This window comes from Loxodonta africana, chromosome 25 (genome assembly GCF_030014295.1).
Source record: "Loxodonta africana isolate mLoxAfr1 chromosome 25, mLoxAfr1.hap2, whole genome shotgun sequence".
NCBI classification, from domain to species: domain Eukaryota; kingdom Metazoa; phylum Chordata; class Mammalia; order Proboscidea; family Elephantidae; genus Loxodonta; species Loxodonta africana.
Window position 1 is genome coordinate 14779395 of NC_087366.1, and position 18632 is coordinate 14798026.

General features: G+C 37.2%; 1 non-coding gene across 1 annotated transcript; it reads left to right on the top strand.

Moving 5' to 3' along the window:
- The first annotated feature begins 18091 nt into the window (after nucleotides 1–18091).
- LOC111750952 (U6 spliceosomal RNA) lies at nucleotides 18092–18200 on the top strand. Its single transcript, XR_002786023.2, has one exon. It is a non-coding gene; the product is annotated as a U6 spliceosomal RNA (small nuclear RNA).
- Nucleotides 18201–18632: the final 432 nt, after the last annotated feature.

Here is an 18632-nt window from a genome sequence, read left to right on the forward strand (position 1 = left end):
TCTGTTACAGCACCACTAGATGACTAAGACAGAATTTGGTCCCGGGAGTGGAGTGCTGCTCTAATAAAAAAAAAAAAATTATTTATTTTTTATTTTTATTACAGATTCCTAAAATGTAGATGCGGTTGCTTGAAGAGACTGTTTGTGGAATTATGGCTGTCAGGCAATTCTGGTGTGGACTCAGAAGGGAGCGAGGAGTGAAACGGCAGCAGCAGAACCAGGAGAGCAGCTTGAGACAGAGCTGGAGCCAACCCACAGAGTGAGACAGCTGAGTACCTTTGCACAGGAGGCTTCCTGGCGGAGTGGGGTACCTCTGGGCACTTATTGGTGGATCTAGGTTTGTCGAGCCACAGAGCAAGAGAGCTGTCTTCCAGCCAAAGCTTACTAGCAGAGTGGGGTACCTCCAGACACTTATCAGTGAAGCTGAAGCACTTTGAAACACTTGCCCAAGCAGAGCAGATGCTTTGGGCAGACAAGGGTGGTGAGGTCTGAGGGGCCAAGAGGCCCAGAAACCTGAAACCAGAAGTTGAAGAGACAAGGAACACAGGGAGCAGAGCTGCCTCAGTCTCAAAGAGTATGGTCATGACTTCTGGGGTCTCAAAGGGTGGGGTCACCACTCAGATGGTCTAGAAGAATGGGGCCAGAAGCCCAAAGCCAAAGGAGCAGAGTTACTATTCCAGTGGCCCTTGAAGACGGAGCTGAACCCCAGGGCTGAGAGAGCTCCACCCAGAATCTGGAGAGTGTGGCCAACACCCAGAGCCTGGAGGGCAGGGCCATTGTGTAAATGGTCTCAGAGAACAGAGGATTATTTTCAAGCCTTGAGGGCTAATGTAATGTGTTCTGCTGACTTGCTTGGTGCCTGTTATCCTTTCTTTCCCTCCAGTTTCTTCCTTTTGTAATGGAAATGTCTAGCTTGTGCCGCTGTCGCTTTGGAAGCAGACAACTTGTATTCTAGATTTCACAGATGAATAGAAATTTTTGGATTTTAGGCTAGTAGTTAAATTAAGACTTTTGCTATAATATGAAGGGTTGAATATGTTTTACTTGTGGCAAGGACATGAATTTTGGAGAACCAAAGTGTGGATTGTCATGGATTGAATTGTGTTCTGCAACACTATCTGACAACTTGGCTATGCCATGGTTCCCAGTATTGTGTGATTGCCCACCATTTTGTCATCTTACGAGATTTTCCAACGTTTTGTAAATCCTATCTCTCTGACGTTAATGGGATGAGATTAGTGGCAGTATGTTAATGTGCAGGATTCAATCTGCAAGATTAAGTTGTGTCTTAAAGCAATCTCTTTTGAGATATAAAAGAGAGAAGCAAGCAGAGAGGCATCATACTACCCAGAAAGAAGCACCAGGAGCATAGTGCATCCTTTGTACCTAGGGTCCATGTGCCAAGAATATCCTTGACCAGGGGAAGATTGATGAAGATTAATTGATGACCAGGGGAAGATCTTCCTCCAGAGCTAACACAGAGAGAAAAATCCTTTCCCAGGATTCTGACTTCTGCCTTCTAGACTGAGAAAATAAACTTGTTTGTTGAAGTCATCCACTTGTGGTATTTCTATTACAGCAGCACTAGATGACTAAGACAGTAGTATAGCTAAATAGGTTGTCAGGTAATTTTGTCCATTTTGCAGAACCACACACTTACCACATTAGGGGTACATATTACACAGGGAATTCTTCAGCACCTGAGTCTTAGCCAATCATGGTTTTTATCAGTTTATAGGGATGCTCCTTTCCTTGTGAGTATATCCAGCAAAACTGGGAATGAAAGTCGCATAATAACCTATTTTATATCTCTTTTACTTACTCTTATGTCCCCAAAGTCTAGTACAAAGTCAGAAAAATTTACAGGTGCAATTCGGCAAATGAATGAATGAATCAGTAGGTTTCATTTTTAGTTTATTGTCACCTGACCAGCGATCAAAATACTTTAACATTTTTCTGGATTATTATCTACTGTAATATTTCCATTTGTTTTCTCATATTCTCTCAGAGGGATTACTTCTCAGATCAACCACTTTTACTTAGTCTTAGTAAGTTTCCTCTTATTTTAAAGTTCCCTTCTTTTTACTAGCGTCCATTTTCTACCCACTTGACCCCAGCAGTTTTTTAATACTTGTTAAGATTAATAAATAAATGTAACTTAGAAGCTTCAATTTTTAAGTGGACCAGTACATTTTAAAACAACCAATTTATTACAAATAAATCACATTGTTGTTTTATATATAAGGAGGATGCTAAAATAAATCCACTTTTAATTTTTAATATTACAAAGCTTTTTAAAATACGATGTTTTTGACAAGTTCAATCTAGTTGAACTGAGAATATTATTGATTATTATGATTGAATTAGCCAGTGTACCATATGAAATTGAAGTTTGATGAAAAATTGTTGCAACTGTATGACTACTGCTGTCAAAGTTTATATAAATATTATCATTTTTCGCTTTTAACCTCTATTTCTTTCTGTCTCAAAAACTCTTCCCTGCAATTTTTTCTTTCTTTAGTAAAATATAAATTCTGAAAGATTTTAAAAATAACTTCTTAGAGGCTGTAGAATGTGGTGAGGAAGGTGGATTATGGGGTCTCAGCAATGCAACAGAGAAATTGATAAGCCAAAAAGCTTAGATGATAGGAAATAGCTATCAATCCTGACCTATTTTTCAGGCCTCCCCCCACCCAATTTTTTTGAAAAGATTAACCTAAGTATACAAACGAATGACGTATCAACATAATAATTTATTACGATGCAAGATAACTAGAATGCATTGACACCTACTAAAGAGCAAATGCTCCTATAATTCCTGAGGAAACCACCCAGACCCAGCAAGCACTAAGAAGATATGACAATACAGTTTGTCATCACAAGAATGTTGCTGTATTCTGTTCATTACACCTTCCTCTCTCTTATTGAACAGAACTAGATGATCTTTATTTCATTTACTTTAATAAAAAAGCTCTTCTAAAATGCTTCTGGTTAATATTTGGCTTGAATGGAACACTTTATTAAAAATGCTAGATGTTTCCACTTAACATAGCCTGAATGGCTGAAAGGGAAATAATGGTACAAGAGTAAAATGGCTTAATAAATCAGAAGACACCCTCTTCCTTCTAAACATTTCCAAGGTTAGTTTTATCCTAATAGAATTGCTGAGCTGTCAACTGATCGACTGTGGATATGCCTGTGTCTTGCCAAAAATAATGAGAAATAACCCTTTGAGTCTTCTCTAAAAGCTTTTTCTTTTTCTGCACAAGTTTTTGTGTGCATTGAAAAATCTTCTCCCTTCCATAAAGTTTCAATTGATTAAAAATAAAAAGAACTTAGCTGGTTTATATTGTGAAGTGGCATGGAACAACAGATCATTATGGCAAATATCCTTTTCAGGATCGTCTTTAAATTGTAATGCAGGAAAAGCACTTGATTAGAATCTCCAGCTCAATCAGGAAAAATATGATGTTACTATGATTTGAAAGATGAGAAAACTATGTAATTTGAAGTACAAAACAATCTTTTATTGCATCACCAATAATTAGAGACCTCAAAAGCATCTCCATCTTCTCTGAAAGATTAGAGAGAGGAAGAAAGGGAGAGAAAATGAGAGAGAGACTTCTTCTTAGGCCTCGTCTATGTACTCCAGAGAGCCCTGGTGGCACACTGCTTAAGCATTGGCCATTAACCAATAGTTCAGCAGTTTGAATCCACCGGCCGCTCCTTGGAAACCCTATGGAGCAGTTCTACTCTGTCTTATAGGATTGCTGGCAATGGCTTTTTTTTTTTTTTTTTTAAACACACTCCAGACTACCAGTTACACTTTCACAGAAAACAGGAATTTTGAAATCCCTTCAGATACTTAACAGTGACAGTTACATAACAACTTTCACTTAATCCCAGGAAAAGATAGTCTCTAAAGAAGATAAGAAACCCAGGTTGTACCATATTGTATCACCCAGGAAGACGACACAATAGAAAGGTATTTCAATCAGTTTTGAAATTAGTTCTGCACAAAGCAGGCATCGAAAGTACCTATATTGTCAGCTCTTAGGTGGAGGTCCTAGGAGTGCCCTTTTGGGCTAAGTGGCCCCACCCCTGGCAAATTGGGTTCTCAAGACTTGTTGAACATACTCCTATATTAAGACATCTTAGCTGAAATTATCTACATAAACTTCTGTAGGCAGAAACCAAGTTTTATTAATGATAGAACCCAGTGCTAGCACATGATAAGCGTTCCATAAATGTTTGTTGAACCCCTGTTGAGTATGCATTTCAATTTACCAGCAACCAAAATTCAAGTTTTTCTTAGTCTAAACCAGATTATTTGCTCCTCTGCTAATCATCAAAGGAGACCTGTCAGCGCCGTGGTTAAAGCACTCAGCTGTTAACCTAAAAGTCAGTGGTTCAAACCAACCAGCCGCTCCGTGAGAGAAAGATGCGCCAGTCTGCTTCTGTAAAGATTTACAGACTTGGAAACCCTTTGGGACAGTTCTATTCTGTCCTACAGGATCGCTATGAGTTGGCATCCACTCGACAGCAATGGGTTAATAACCAACAGCCATACGTAGAGGAGTTAAGACTCCCAATGCATTAAAGGCAATTGTTGTAGATTTAACTCTTCCACAAATCCACACAATTAGAGCACATTCGCACAGGACTAAGGTAATTTTATTAACTAGGGTAAATCATTTAGAAGTCATCCCTAGAGAAGGACATCATGCTTGGCAAGGTAGATTGCCAGCAAGAGAGAGGAAGATCCTTGACAAGATGGATTGACCCAGTGGCTGCAACAATGGGCTCAAACATAACAATGATTGTGAGGATGGCACACGACCAGGCAGTGTTTCATTCTGTTGTACATAGGGTTGCTGTGAGTCGGAACTGACTTGACAGGCACCTAAGAATGACAGTCAATATTTCATTTGGATATATAGCCTGTTGCTGTTCAAGTACGAATAAAGAAGATTCAGAGCTTTAATCCAGGCAGAACACAAGGACATCTTTTAATCTCCCTTTTTAAAGGTCAGTGTAATTGTTTTACTGTAAATTAAAAATCAGATTGTCTTCAGAGAAACTCAGAGAAAAGAATGCATTTAATATACAAGTCAAAAATCAAGGAAGCAAACACATACACATGGGTGCATACATATATATCCTGAAGAACTTTCAAAGTACCTACTGCAATCTTTATTTCTATGGCTTAAGAAAAAAGAATGACTATGCAAAGGCATTCGACAGTGTGGATCATAGCAAATTATGGATAACACTACGAAGAATGGGAAATCCAGAACACTTCATTGTGCTCATGAGGAATCTTTAAGTAGATCAAGAGGCAGTTGTTTGGATAGAACAAGGGGATACTGATTGGTTTAAAGTCAGGAAAGGTGTGCTTCAGGGTTGTATTCTTTCATCATACCTACTTAATCTGTATGCTGAGCAAATAATCCGAGAAGCTGGACTATATGAAGAAGAACAGGGCATCAGGATTGGAGGAAGACTCATTAACAACCTACGTTATGCAGATGACACAACCTTGCTTGCTGAAAGTGAAGAGGACTGAAGCACTTGCTAATAAAGATCAAAGACCACAGCCTTCAGTATGGATTACACCTCAACATAAAGAAAACAAAAATCCTCACAACTGGACCAAGGAGTAACATCATGACAAATGGAGAAAAGATTGAAGTTGTCAAGGCTTTCATTTTACTTGGATCCACAATCAACACCCATGGCAACGGCAGTCCAGAAATCAAAAGACGCATTGCATTGGGTAAATCTTCTGCAAAGTACCTCTTAAAAGTGTTGAAGAGCAAAGATGTCACCTTGAAGACTAAGGTGCACCTGACTCAAGCCATGGTATTTTCAAGTACATCATATGCATGTGAAAGATGAACAATGAATAAGGAAGACCAAAGAAGAGTTGATGCCTTTGAATTGTGGTGCTGGCGAAGAATACTGAATTTACCACGGGCTGTCTTGGAAGAAGTACAGTCAGAATGCTCCTTAGAAGCAAGGATGGCGAGACTGCGTCTTACATACTTTGGACATGTTGTCAGGAGGGATCAGTCCCTGGAGAAGGGTATCATGCTTGGCAGAGTACAGGGTCAGCGGAAGAGAGGAAGCCCGTCAACGAGGTGGATGGACACAGTGGCTACAACAATGAGCTCAAGCATAACAGCGATTGTGAGGATGGCTCAAGACTGGGCAGTGTTTTGTTCTGTTGTGCATAGGGTCACTATGAGTCGGAACCGACTCAATGGCACCTAACAACAACAACAACAGCATCACCTTTTTTTTTTCTTTTGTGACCCAGGAAGAACTTAAAAGAATGAATGAAATGGGACAGTCCAAATAGGTCTTCCCTTTTCATTTACTTTTATTACTCATGCCATTCTTAGGGATATCTCACTTTCATTCTGATCTTTTGATGGCACAGTATCTATCTGTATTACTAAATCAAGCTTCTGTGGTTTCATCTTTGCATTAAAAAAAATACAAATACAAAAAGCTTTCTATCATGTAGAGTCATATAAGAGTGAGAAATGGAAGTGAAAAGCTGGGGAAATATATTCACTTTCTACAAATACAGGAGTGCAATAAATTCCTGTATTCTACAAAAAAAAATGGAGGTTAAATGCTATAATGGTTGATTTAAAAAAAAAAAAATTGTTGCCATCGAGTTGATTCTCACTCATAGTGACCCTACAGGATAGAGTAGAATTGCCCCATAGGGTTTCCAAGGAGTGCCTGATGGATTTGAACTGCTAACCTTTTTGGTTAGGAGACATAGCTCTTAACCTGCACCACAGTTGATAAGTACTTGCAAATACAAGAGCAAAAACTAAAATGATTGTAAAAGAGATCACGTCATTTGTTTCTACAATAATATATATGCATCTCATTTAAAATAGTGGCTATGTGATATTATACCTTATTAATATAATTTTATTATTTTTATACTTACCTAATTTTTCTCTTGTAGTATAGCAAAATGACTTAATACTCATTTAACACAACTAACCCTTTTTGGAACAAAACAGGTTTGTATTAGTCAATTAAATATTAATGTTACTATAAAAATAAAAACAATATTTGAAAAATTAAAACAAATTAGAAAGACGAAATATCACCCAAATCCAGTCACTCAAATGAAATATTGCATTAACGTTTTTGTGAATTGGTTCCATGCAGTGCTATAGAGTCCCTGGTGGCACAAGTGGTTTGCTACTAACCTTAAAGTTGGTAGTTGGAACACACTCTGTGACTCCACAAAGGTCAATCTGCTTCTGTAAAGATTACAGCCAAGAAAACCCCATGGAGTTGCTCTACTCTGTAGCACATGGGGTTGCCATGAGTCATAATTCACTACATGGCAACCAGTTTGGTTTGGTTCTGGTTAATGCTGTAAACAGGGTTCCTTAGTGTTACAAGTGATTAACTCGCTCAGCTGCTAACTGAATGGCTGTAGGTTCACGTCCAGCCAGAGGCATCTGGGAAGAAAGGCCTTGCAATCTACTTCCAAAAAATCAGTCACTGAAAACCTTATGGCTCACAGTTCTAGTCTGACACACATAGAGGAATAGACTCTTTGGCAACAGGTTAGTGCTATAACTCTATCACCCTGTCAATACTAGATATATATTTTCATCTTTACAATTTTGCTAGGTAAAATAATATCATTGTGTCTGTATGTGTATATTTTATATATATAAAATATATGTGTGTACACGTATATGCATATATACATATACAAGTATATATTATATATATTATAAATATATAATATATATAAATATATGTAACTGTCTTAGTTATCTAGTGCTGCTATAACAGAAATACCACAAGTGGATGGCTTTAACAAAGAAAAATTTATTCTCTCACAGTCTAGTAGTCTAGAAATCTGAATTCAGGGTGCCAGCTCCAAGGGATGGCTTTCTTTCTGTGTTGGCTCTGGAGGAAGGTCCTTGTCATCAGTCTTCCCTTGGTCTGGGAGCATCTCAATGCAGGAACCTCAGGTCCAAAGGATGCACTCTGCTCCAAGATGCTTTCTTGTAGGTATGAGGTTCCCAACTCTCTGCTTGCTTCCCTTTCCTTTTATCTCTTGAGAGATAAAAGGTGATACCGACCACATCCCAGGGAAACTCCCTTTACATTGGATCAGGGATGTGACCTGGTAAGGGTGTTACAATCCCACCTAATCCTCTTCAACATAAAATTACAATCACAAAATGGAAGACTACCACACAATACTAGGAATCATGGCCTAATCAAATTCACACATATTTTGGGGGGATATAATTCAATCCATGACAATAACCTAGCAACCTAACAAATGGTCATGTTCTTGATTATTTAGCAAAATTTTAAGTATTTTACTTATTGGCTTATATGAATTCTTGAAATATTACATCTGTAAAATCTTTGTCGTATGTCCTAAAAATATAGCTAAAGCCTCATATTTACTCAAGTTACGATGATTTTAATTTTGTTATTTCTGTGGTCATGTTTTCTCTCTTAATAAAAAACTGTATTATGTTAAACTAGACATAACATAAAATTTGCCATTTTGACAATTTTAAATGTAGAATTCAATGACATTAATTGCATTCACAATGTTTTACAATCAACACCACTATTTCTAATATTTTTTCATCACCCCAGACAGAAACTCAATACTCACTAAGCAATAACTCCCCATTTTCCTCTCCTCCAGACCCTGATAACCACTAATCTACTTTGGCCTCTTTGAATTTGCCTATTCTAGATATTTCACATAAGTGAGATCATGCAATATTTGTCCTGTAGTTATAGTTTCAATATACAGAAATTCTTAAATATTATCCACGTCAAACAATACATTGCATAATCTATGCAGTTGAGATTCTGAAGGTCTCATCAGTGTGCTAGTGTTCTTCAGAATGATTCTGAAAAGTTACTATCCAGTGTCGAGAAAAGATCTCAATGTCAATATTGCCAAAACCAGGACAGAAAACATGTGTTACTACACTGCTCTGGTGGCACAGTGGTGAAGCACTTGGCTGCTAACTAAAAGGTTGGCGATTCAAACCCATCAGCTGCTCTGCAGGAGAAAGTTGCGGCAGTCTGCGTCCTTAAAAAGATTTACAGCGTTGTTTCATTCTGTCCTATAGGGTCACTATGAATTGGAATCAACTTACAGCAATGGGTACATAGTAAACAAAGTGAAATTATCTCTACAATGAGGCTGACATCATATGGCTCAGTCTAGAGCAGTATGGTGTTTCATTGTGAAAATGACAGTTATAAGGGTTGTGTCTCCCCTCCATCTTGGCTTGGTGGAGTTAAGAGTTGATTTTATTTAGTTCCACATTGACCTGAGGCAGCTCCCTTCCCTTATTCCTCCAGCGCTTTATCAGTATCTAGGGCTTTCTGTCCCTGGAGACCAAAAGTATATTCTGAGTTATTTAAAGAGGTATTCTTTACGTGGAGGAAGTCAGCTGGGGCTGAGAAAAGTCTTGGGAACATCATGGTGTTTCTTTTCCTGGTAAATGTATGAGCAGTTTGCCTCACCAGATGGCAAAACAAAGGCCACCAGGCACTGATGTTTAGAACTCTACCTATCACTGGCAAAGGACTGCTGATCCCCCAGTTTCTCCATCTCATCCTTCTGCACCTGCCTTTCCTTTTTTACCCAGCTCTTGAAGTATTTTATCTGTAGTACAGGATAAAACTTAAGTCTGCATGACAATTTATACTTCAAAATAGTATCTTGCCACGATTCAAATAAGAGAATTTATTAAAAAAAATGTTTAGAAAATCTGAAATAGTGCTTTGGAGGGCATGAAACTGAGGCCAAGAAGATTCTCCAGTACTTTAATTGCTGTGGAGGGCATCTAAGAAACTAAAATTTCCTCTGGGGTTTTTAACTCAGAGTCCTATTATCGGACTATTTTCTACGGGTAATTTTCCTTTAAATAAATTTTGTTTCTGATAATTTTGGTGCATAGACACTTACAAAATTGTTGGGTAAGCTACGACTATTCCATATTTCAGATACTCTTACACTTTTTACTGATGGAGAGGCTTCTGAGAACAAAAGAAATACTCCACAACATAAATTATCCAGGAGAAGGCTGCACTGATTTGGGTGTTTATTTGTAAATGTTTTCTTTGATTAGTCTACGTCCTGTTGCTAGCTTCAGATTTATACTTTTATTCAGACAAAATAGTGCAACTAAAAAAAAAAACTACATGCCATAAAATATAATAACAACTTTATAATGCCGTAAAATACAATAGACTTCTTATGGGGCATTTTTTAAGATAGGTTAAGATTTCTGTTGAACTTCCAGTTTTTAGCATATAAGTTTCTCTCATATATTCTTCTACATATCTGATGAAAAGGACAGAATTGTGAAACCACATTGGTTTGGAATATTGTGTAGTTGGCTTGGCTCACTCAATAGCTTGCACACACATTCCATTACACCAGCCTGAATGCATTAAAAAAAGTGATGCAAAATTATAACTCAGAAAACCTAACCGTATACTATATACTTTGTGCATTTAAGAGAATTGAAGCTGTAAATTTAAATCCATTAATCTTGAGGGTCTACAGTGTATTTATATAGTGAGTGAGGAGATGAAATAAAAAACAACTCGAAAGACAGACATAAGAAAGGTTTTTAAGACTTGTTTTATTGTATATGACTTTGAGGTCTATCACATTCATTTTTTAAAAGTTTGGCTCCAGAAATAGACAACATTAATATGTCAATGTATCTATAACTACCAATAGTTGTGCATTTTGGTAGATGCCACAGTATAGAAAAAGGCAAAAAAAAAAAAAAAAGTAAAATTACTGAAAAATCAAAGAGTAACAAATGACGTATTCTTAAGAAACTTTTTTTTCATGAAGAACCCTTCTTGAAATTATGTCTTTTCAAAAATGGAAATATAAAGGGAATAAGGAAACTAAAATTATGTTTCTGAAAATGCAGCACAACTTGCTCAAAATAATTATTCAGTGACAGAAATAAATGCATCTAAGAACATGTGAGTATAATTATGTACCACAGGTAGTAAATGTCATGTTATGTTTCAATGGTTTTATGAATATCAAACTCATCTGTATGCCATTTCTAATAGCAGTTTTATGACTAAGACTAATAAATATAGGAAATTGTTCTGATTTTTAACATTACATGGTTTCTTATGATGGTAGTTTATTTTGGCTAATGTAAAATGATAAATCAGAAGGCTAAGGTTAAAGCAGGCCTTGAGAAATAACTTACAATACTAAATGCATTCCTTGTCCTACATCTTCCTAAAGTCATTATTGCATTTCTTGAAAGAATACTTTAGGGGCTTCTTTTCCATTTCAAAGTTAAAGACATTAAACTTACTGTTCCATGTAATAAAGTCATAAACAAGAATAGATTAACCAAATGATATGTAGCATTACCTTCTTTCAGTCCTCTCATTCTCATATAGTTCATTGTTGTTTCTCTCTTGAAAAATGGTGAAAAGTTCTATTTAAATTTAGATCGATATAAGATGGCAGAGTGAGTGGACACTCCCATTTACTCCCCCAGCAACTAACCCACTGAACAACAAATAAAAATAAGCCCAGACTGAGATCTCAGAACTCCAGATGGCAGCTGAAGTGTTGGAGAGTCAGGGTGAGTCCAGAAATGCAGGAAAGGAGGAGAAGAGATGGCACAGAAGCTGGAAGAACATATTCACTAACACTGAAAGTATTTCCTCATCACAGCCATTTTGGGAAAGGGCTGGTCAAGACCTCAAACAGGGGACACAGAAAGGAGGCCAACCTGAGGAAGCTATAGCCTGATTTTATAAGGTGGTGCAGATTTGCTGTAGGATTTCACAGGCACAATTGGAAGAGGTTGAGGGGAGACCATGGTGCTGTGAGAGAAGGGCTGTTAAAATTCACTGAGGCCCAAGACAGATGATTACTAAGACCAGGAGGAATTGCAAAGGCAGCAGGGCCAGGGGAGTACTTTGAACAGCTTCCTGCTCACAGTGGGACACTGCAGAACAGCCTGTGAAAGTATGCTCCTGATAGAAAGACACAGAAAGGCCCCGACCTTTGACACAGAAAATTCAAGCCCCACCACTTACGTCAGAGTCTGCAACCATCTAAACCCCCCTTTCCCCGCATGTTTATTAAATTCCAGACATTGAGCATCCAGAACTAAATCAGCACTGGGAAAAAAACTAAGGAAAAGAGTGCCCTCTAGAGGCTCTCAATAGAAGACACTAATTCCACTTCCATGGGTTGATTCTGACTCCAGCAGCTCTGTGGGGTGGAGCGGAGCTGCCCCATGGAGTTCCCAGGGCTGTGAATCTTTGGAGAGGCAGGCTGCTGCATCTTTCTCCCACAGAGAAGCTGATGGGTGCAGTTCCTGGCTTTTCAGTTGGCAGCTGGGTGTTTGGCTGTGGTGCCACCAGAGTGCCCAATCAGAAAACTTTACCGCAAAAAACCAGAATACAAAATTTAAAGTAAAACAATAATACTAATAACAAAAGGGTCCAAGTTCAACAATAACAAGAACAAAAATAGTAAAAAACACAAAATCACAAAAGGAGAAGGACCAATCGAAAGCATGAAGAAGAGGAAATTTCTCTTACAGAGATGAGTCTGAATTGGTAATTTTCAGACTGTGATTCTAAATATGTTTAAAGAAAACAGAAAACAAACTAGTGGAGATCAGGAAACAAACAGAGGAATAAAATGAGAGATTCAACAATGAAATTGATAATTAAAAAAAAGGAACTACTGACCAAAGAATAAAACTAGTGAATTAGAAAAAGCAAGAGAAACGCTCACGAATAGAATTGAACAGACAGAAGATAAATGAACCAAAAGACAAAACAACTGAACTTATCAAGTCTTAAGAGAAAAGAACAAAGAAAAGTGAACAAACCCAAAAGAAAACATAAGATTCAATTTATAAATATGACATTGTAATTATTGGAATCCCAGAGCACAATGACAACAATAAAGTGATAGAAACCCTTTTCCAAGAGATAATCAGAATTTCCCATACCTGAAACAAACTGCAAATACAGGAAGCTACACAAACCCCATTCAGAAGAGACACCAAAAGATCAACTCTGCACTATAACAAAATTCTTGAAAACCAAAGACAAGGATAGAATTCTGAAAGCAGCAAGAGAAAAATGCAATATAACTTACCAAGGGGCTTTCATAAGAATTGGTGTAGATTTCTCCCCAGAAACTCTACAGCCCAGAAGACAATGGAGCAATATATGTAAAATACTTAATGAAAACAATTGCTAACCAAGAATTCTTTACCCAGCAAAGTTGTCATTCAAAACAAGGGGGAAATCAACACATGCCCAAACAAACAGAAGCTCTGGGAATTTGTCACTGCCAGAACAGCTTTGTAAGTATTACTCAAGGGAGTACTTTAAATGGGAAGGCAAGAAGATTAAATAAATACAGGTATCTATAAACAAGATAAATAAATAAATATTAAGAGAGAGAGTAATATCTCCAAAAATGCAACAACACGGGCACTCATAAGTACCAAGTATACAATATTTTCAGGGATTAAACTCAATAATTATACCTCACAAATAACACAGCATCAAGTTTGTAAGAAATAAGTACAAAGTAAACTTATTGACTATAGGTTGTATATTGATGTTAATGGAGACACAGCAACAGAAATGGGGGAGGAAGGAGGATAGCAGAAATACAATTATTATGTTAAGGTTGTAGATTAACAGTTGTTCATATGTGAAACATTGTTGCAATTGTAAGTTGTGTAATGTGATATATGTGGTAAACACTAAGAAATCACCAAGAAAAAACATTCAGAAGGAAATAAAGAAGAAAGCAAAAAGAATCATTAAGAGAAAGCTGTCAAAAATAGAATAAAAAAACAAAGATTCAAAACACATAAAAAACAAAGCAAAATGAGTAAGGAAGACACTTTGTTTTCATTAATAACTGTCATAAATTGAATTGTGCCCCCCTAAAATATTTGTCAACTTGGCTAGGCCATGATTACCAGTACTGTGTGACTGTCCACAATTTTGTCATCTGGTGTGATTTTCCTACATGCTGTAAATCCTACCTTTATGATGTTAATGAGGCCAGATTGAGGCAGTTATGTTAAAGAGACAGGACCCAATCTACAAGATTAGGTTGTGTTTTAAGCCAATCTCTTTTGAGATACACAAGAAAGAATTTAGCAGAAAGACAAGGGTACCTCATATCACCAAGAAAGTAGTGCCAGGAGCTGAGAGTGTCCTTTGGACCTGGGGCCCCTGCACAGAGAAGCGCCTAGTCCAGGGGAAGGCTGATGGCAAGGACCTTCCTCCAGAGTCGACAGACAGAAAGCCTTCCCCTGGACCTGGCACCCTGAATTCGGACTTCGAGCTTCCTAGACTCTGAAAGAATAAATTTCAATTTGTTAAAGCCATATGCTTGCAGTATTTCTGTCATAACAGCACTAGATAGCTAAGACAGTAACCTTAAACGTAAACGGTCTAAATGCCCCATGCAAAACGCTGAGGGTGGCAGAATGAATATAAAAATCATGATCCATCCATCCTTTTGCTCCATACAAGAAACACGCCTTAGACATAGGACACAAAGAGACTGAAAGTAAAAGGATGGAGAAAAATATTCCATGCAACAAGTAAACAAAAAAGAGCAGGACTGGCTGTATTGATATCAGATAAAATAGACTTTGAATCAAAATCTATTATAAGAAATAAAGAAGGACATTACATAATAATAAAAGGGTCAATTCACCAAGAAGACATAATAATTATAAACATATATGTACCTAACAGCAGAGCACCAAAATACATTGAAAAAAATCCTGACTAATGTGAAAGGAGAAATAGACAACACCACAATAATAATAGGGGGACTTCAACGTGCCACTTTTAATATAGACAAACATCTAAAAAAGAAGATCACTAAAGAACTTAAATTAAACCGTGATCCAATTGGACCTAACACACGTACATAGAACATTCCACCCAGCATCAGAGTAGTATACTTTCCTCTCCAGTGCACATGGATCATTTTCCAAAACAGACCATATGCTAGGACACCAAACAAAGCTCAACAAAATTTAAAAGATTGAAGTCATACACAGCATCTTCTTTGACCATAATGGTATGAAGCTAGAAATTAACAATAGGAAAAACAAGAAAAAAAGGAGACTAAATAATACACTAACAAAAAACTGTTGCATTGTAGAAATCAAAAGTGAGATTAAAAAAAAAAAAATCTAGAATCAAACAAAAATAAAAATGCAACATATCAAAAACTTTGGAAAATTCATAGCAATAAATGCCTACATTAAAAAAGAAGAAAGATCCAAAATCATTAACTTGATCCAATAACTTCACCAAACAGAGAAGGAGGAGCAAAAGAAGACAAAAGCAACCAGAAAAAAAGAAATAATAAAGATCAGGGCAAAAATGAATGAAATAGAAAATAGAAAAATAATAGGAAGAATATACAAACCCAGAAGTTGGTTCTTTGAATGCATCAATAAAATAGTCAAACCACTGACTAGATTGACAAAAGAAAAAATCAGAAGGGGCAAATAACCAAATTAAGAGATGATATCGGTGACGTTACAACCGATGCAACAGAGATAAAGAAGATTGTAAGTGATTATCATGAAAAATTGTACTCCAACAAATTTGAAAACCTGAACAAAATGGACAAATTCCTAGAAACACACTATCTACTCATCTTAACACAAACAGAGGTAGAAAATTTAAATGGATGCATTACCAAAGAAGAGATTGAAAATGTCTTTAAAAAACTGACAGCAAAAAAAAATCCCAGGGCCAGATGGCTTACACTGGAGAATTCTACCAAACATTCAGAGAAGAGTTGACACCAATCCTACTAAATCTCTTTAAAAACATGGAAGAGAAAGGAATACTATCAAACTTTCCTCTGAAGTCAGCATAACCCTCATACCTAAACCAGACAAAGACATCACATACACACACAGAAAGAGAATTACAGACCAATATCCCTTACGAACACAGATGCAAAAACTTTCAACAAAATCCTAGCTGACAGATTTTAGCAACATATCAAAAAAAATCACACACCGTGATTACATGGGATTCATACCAGAGTTACAAGGATGGTTTAACATTAGAAAATCAACCTGCAAAAAACGAAACAGGACGCATGCCTTGAACTATACACAAAAACTAACTCAAAAGGATCAGAAACCTAAATGTTAAACTTAAAGCCATAAAATTCTTGGGAGAAAATTATGGGACGTAATCTTTTGCAAAAATAGGACAACAAAAGCTACAACAAATATATGAATAAAAGAAGACAAATAGATAAATAGAGCCTCATAAAAATTAAAAACCTATGCTCATCAAAAGACTTTATTAAAAGAGTAAATAGATAACCTATATAGGAAAAAATCTTTGGAAATGACTTATCTGATAAGGGTCTAATATCTAAAACCTAAAGAAAACTGCAACAACTCAACAACAAAAAGACAAATGACACAATCACAAAATGGGCAAAGGACATGAACAGAGCCTTTACCAAAGAGGACTTTCAAGCAGCCAACAAACTTATTAAAAAAAAGTTCACAATCATTAGCCATTAATCTGTTGTCCTTGAGTCAATTCCGACTCATAGCAATCCTATAGGACAGAGTAGAACTGCCCCATAGGGTTTCCAAGGAGCCGCTGGTGGATTCGAACTTACGACCTTTTTGATTAGCAGCCAAACCCTTAACCACTGCACCACCAGGGTTCACATTAGCCATTAGAGAGACGCAAATCAAAAGTACAATGAGAACCCATCTTGCCCTGACTCAAATGACACTGATTAAAGAAAAAAAAAAAAAACTCACAGATAACAACAAACGTTGGTGAGGATGTGAAGATATTGGAACCCTTATCCATTGCTTGTGGGACTGTAAAATGGTATAACCACTACGGAAATTAGTATGGAACTTTCTCAAAAAACTAAAGATAGAACGATGCTCTGATTCAGCAATCCCACTCCTAGGTGTATACCCTAAAACCTGTTAAACCTGTTGCCATCAAGTCAATTCCGACTCATAGTGACCCTAGAGACCTAAAAATAATGACACAGACATATGCACACTTATGTTCATTGCTGCTTTGTTCACAATAGCAAATAAATTGAAACAACTGAAGTGCCCATCAATGGATGAATGGATAAGCAAATTGTGGTACATACATACAATGGAATACTGTGCAGCCATAAAGAGCAATGATGAGTCTGGGAAACATATTATAACACAGATGGGCCTGAAGGGAATAATACTAAGTGAAATAATTCAAGCATATAAGGGCAAATATTGCATGGACTCTCTTTTATAAGAAGACAAGAATAGACAAATATAGAGAGACCAGTGTCCAGCTGTAGTTACCATGAAAGGGGGAATATATACAGAAGAGAATAGTTATTTTTGGTGAAGGAGAAATTGGTACCAACTATGGATGTAGTGAGCACAGAACAATCAAAGTTATAACGAATGTTTGAGTATATGTGGATGGACATAGGGAAATTGGAATATATAGGTATAGATATATACATAGGTGAGAACAGATAGAAGAATCTGTAGGCATGTGTAAACACAAATATGCCAGAACAAGTGCATATATTCATTGAAGATAAAAATACGGATACTCCTCTGACAGCCAAATACCTTCCAACATTGGACCATGGTCTCATGAGACAACCTTAGTCAGTTAGCATAACACAGTTCACAAAAGCCAAGATCTGCGTCGTAGTGAAGTGAGTAGTATCTGGGGTCTTAAAAGCTTACAAGTAGCCATCTAAGACACAACTGTGGGTCTCTACTTGCCAAGGAAAAAGTAGTAAGAAGGTAATCAGAACTTCAGAGAAGAAACAAGTCTACATGAGTCACAACCTCATCTACACTAAAACCAGAAGAACTAACTAGGTGGTGCTTAGCTACCACCACAGACCATTCGGACTGAGGCCATGATAGATGGTTCCAGTTAGAGTGGGAGAAAAATGTGGAGAAGAACTTAAATTTTTCTTAAGAAAAAAAGATGCTGTCACTTCAGCAGCACATATAACTAAAATTGGAACAATACAGAGAAAATTAACAAGGCCCCTGAGCAAGGATGATACACAAATTCCTGAAGTATTCCATATTTTTTGGCAACTATGGTAAAGAGTAAGGCAGTACACAATACTGGGGAAGCCAGTACAACTTGACCAAGACGAGGTCATGGAAGCTCCATAGACACATCCAAACACCCTGAGGGACCAAATTACTGGGCTGCGGGCTGGGGACCATGGTCTTGGGGAACATCTAGTTCAATTGGCATAATATAGTTTATAAAGAAAATGTTCTAATGTCTGGGTCTTAAAGTCTCATGAGTGGCCATCTAAGATACTCTACTGGTCTCACCCCGTCTGGAGCAAGAGAGAATGAAGAAAACTAAAAACAAAAGGGAAAGATTAGTCCAAAGGACTAATGGACCACAAGTACCACAGACTCCAACAGGCTGAGTCCAGCACAACTAGATGATTCCCAGCTACCACCACTGACTGCTCTGAAGGGATCACAATAGAGGGTCCCAGATAG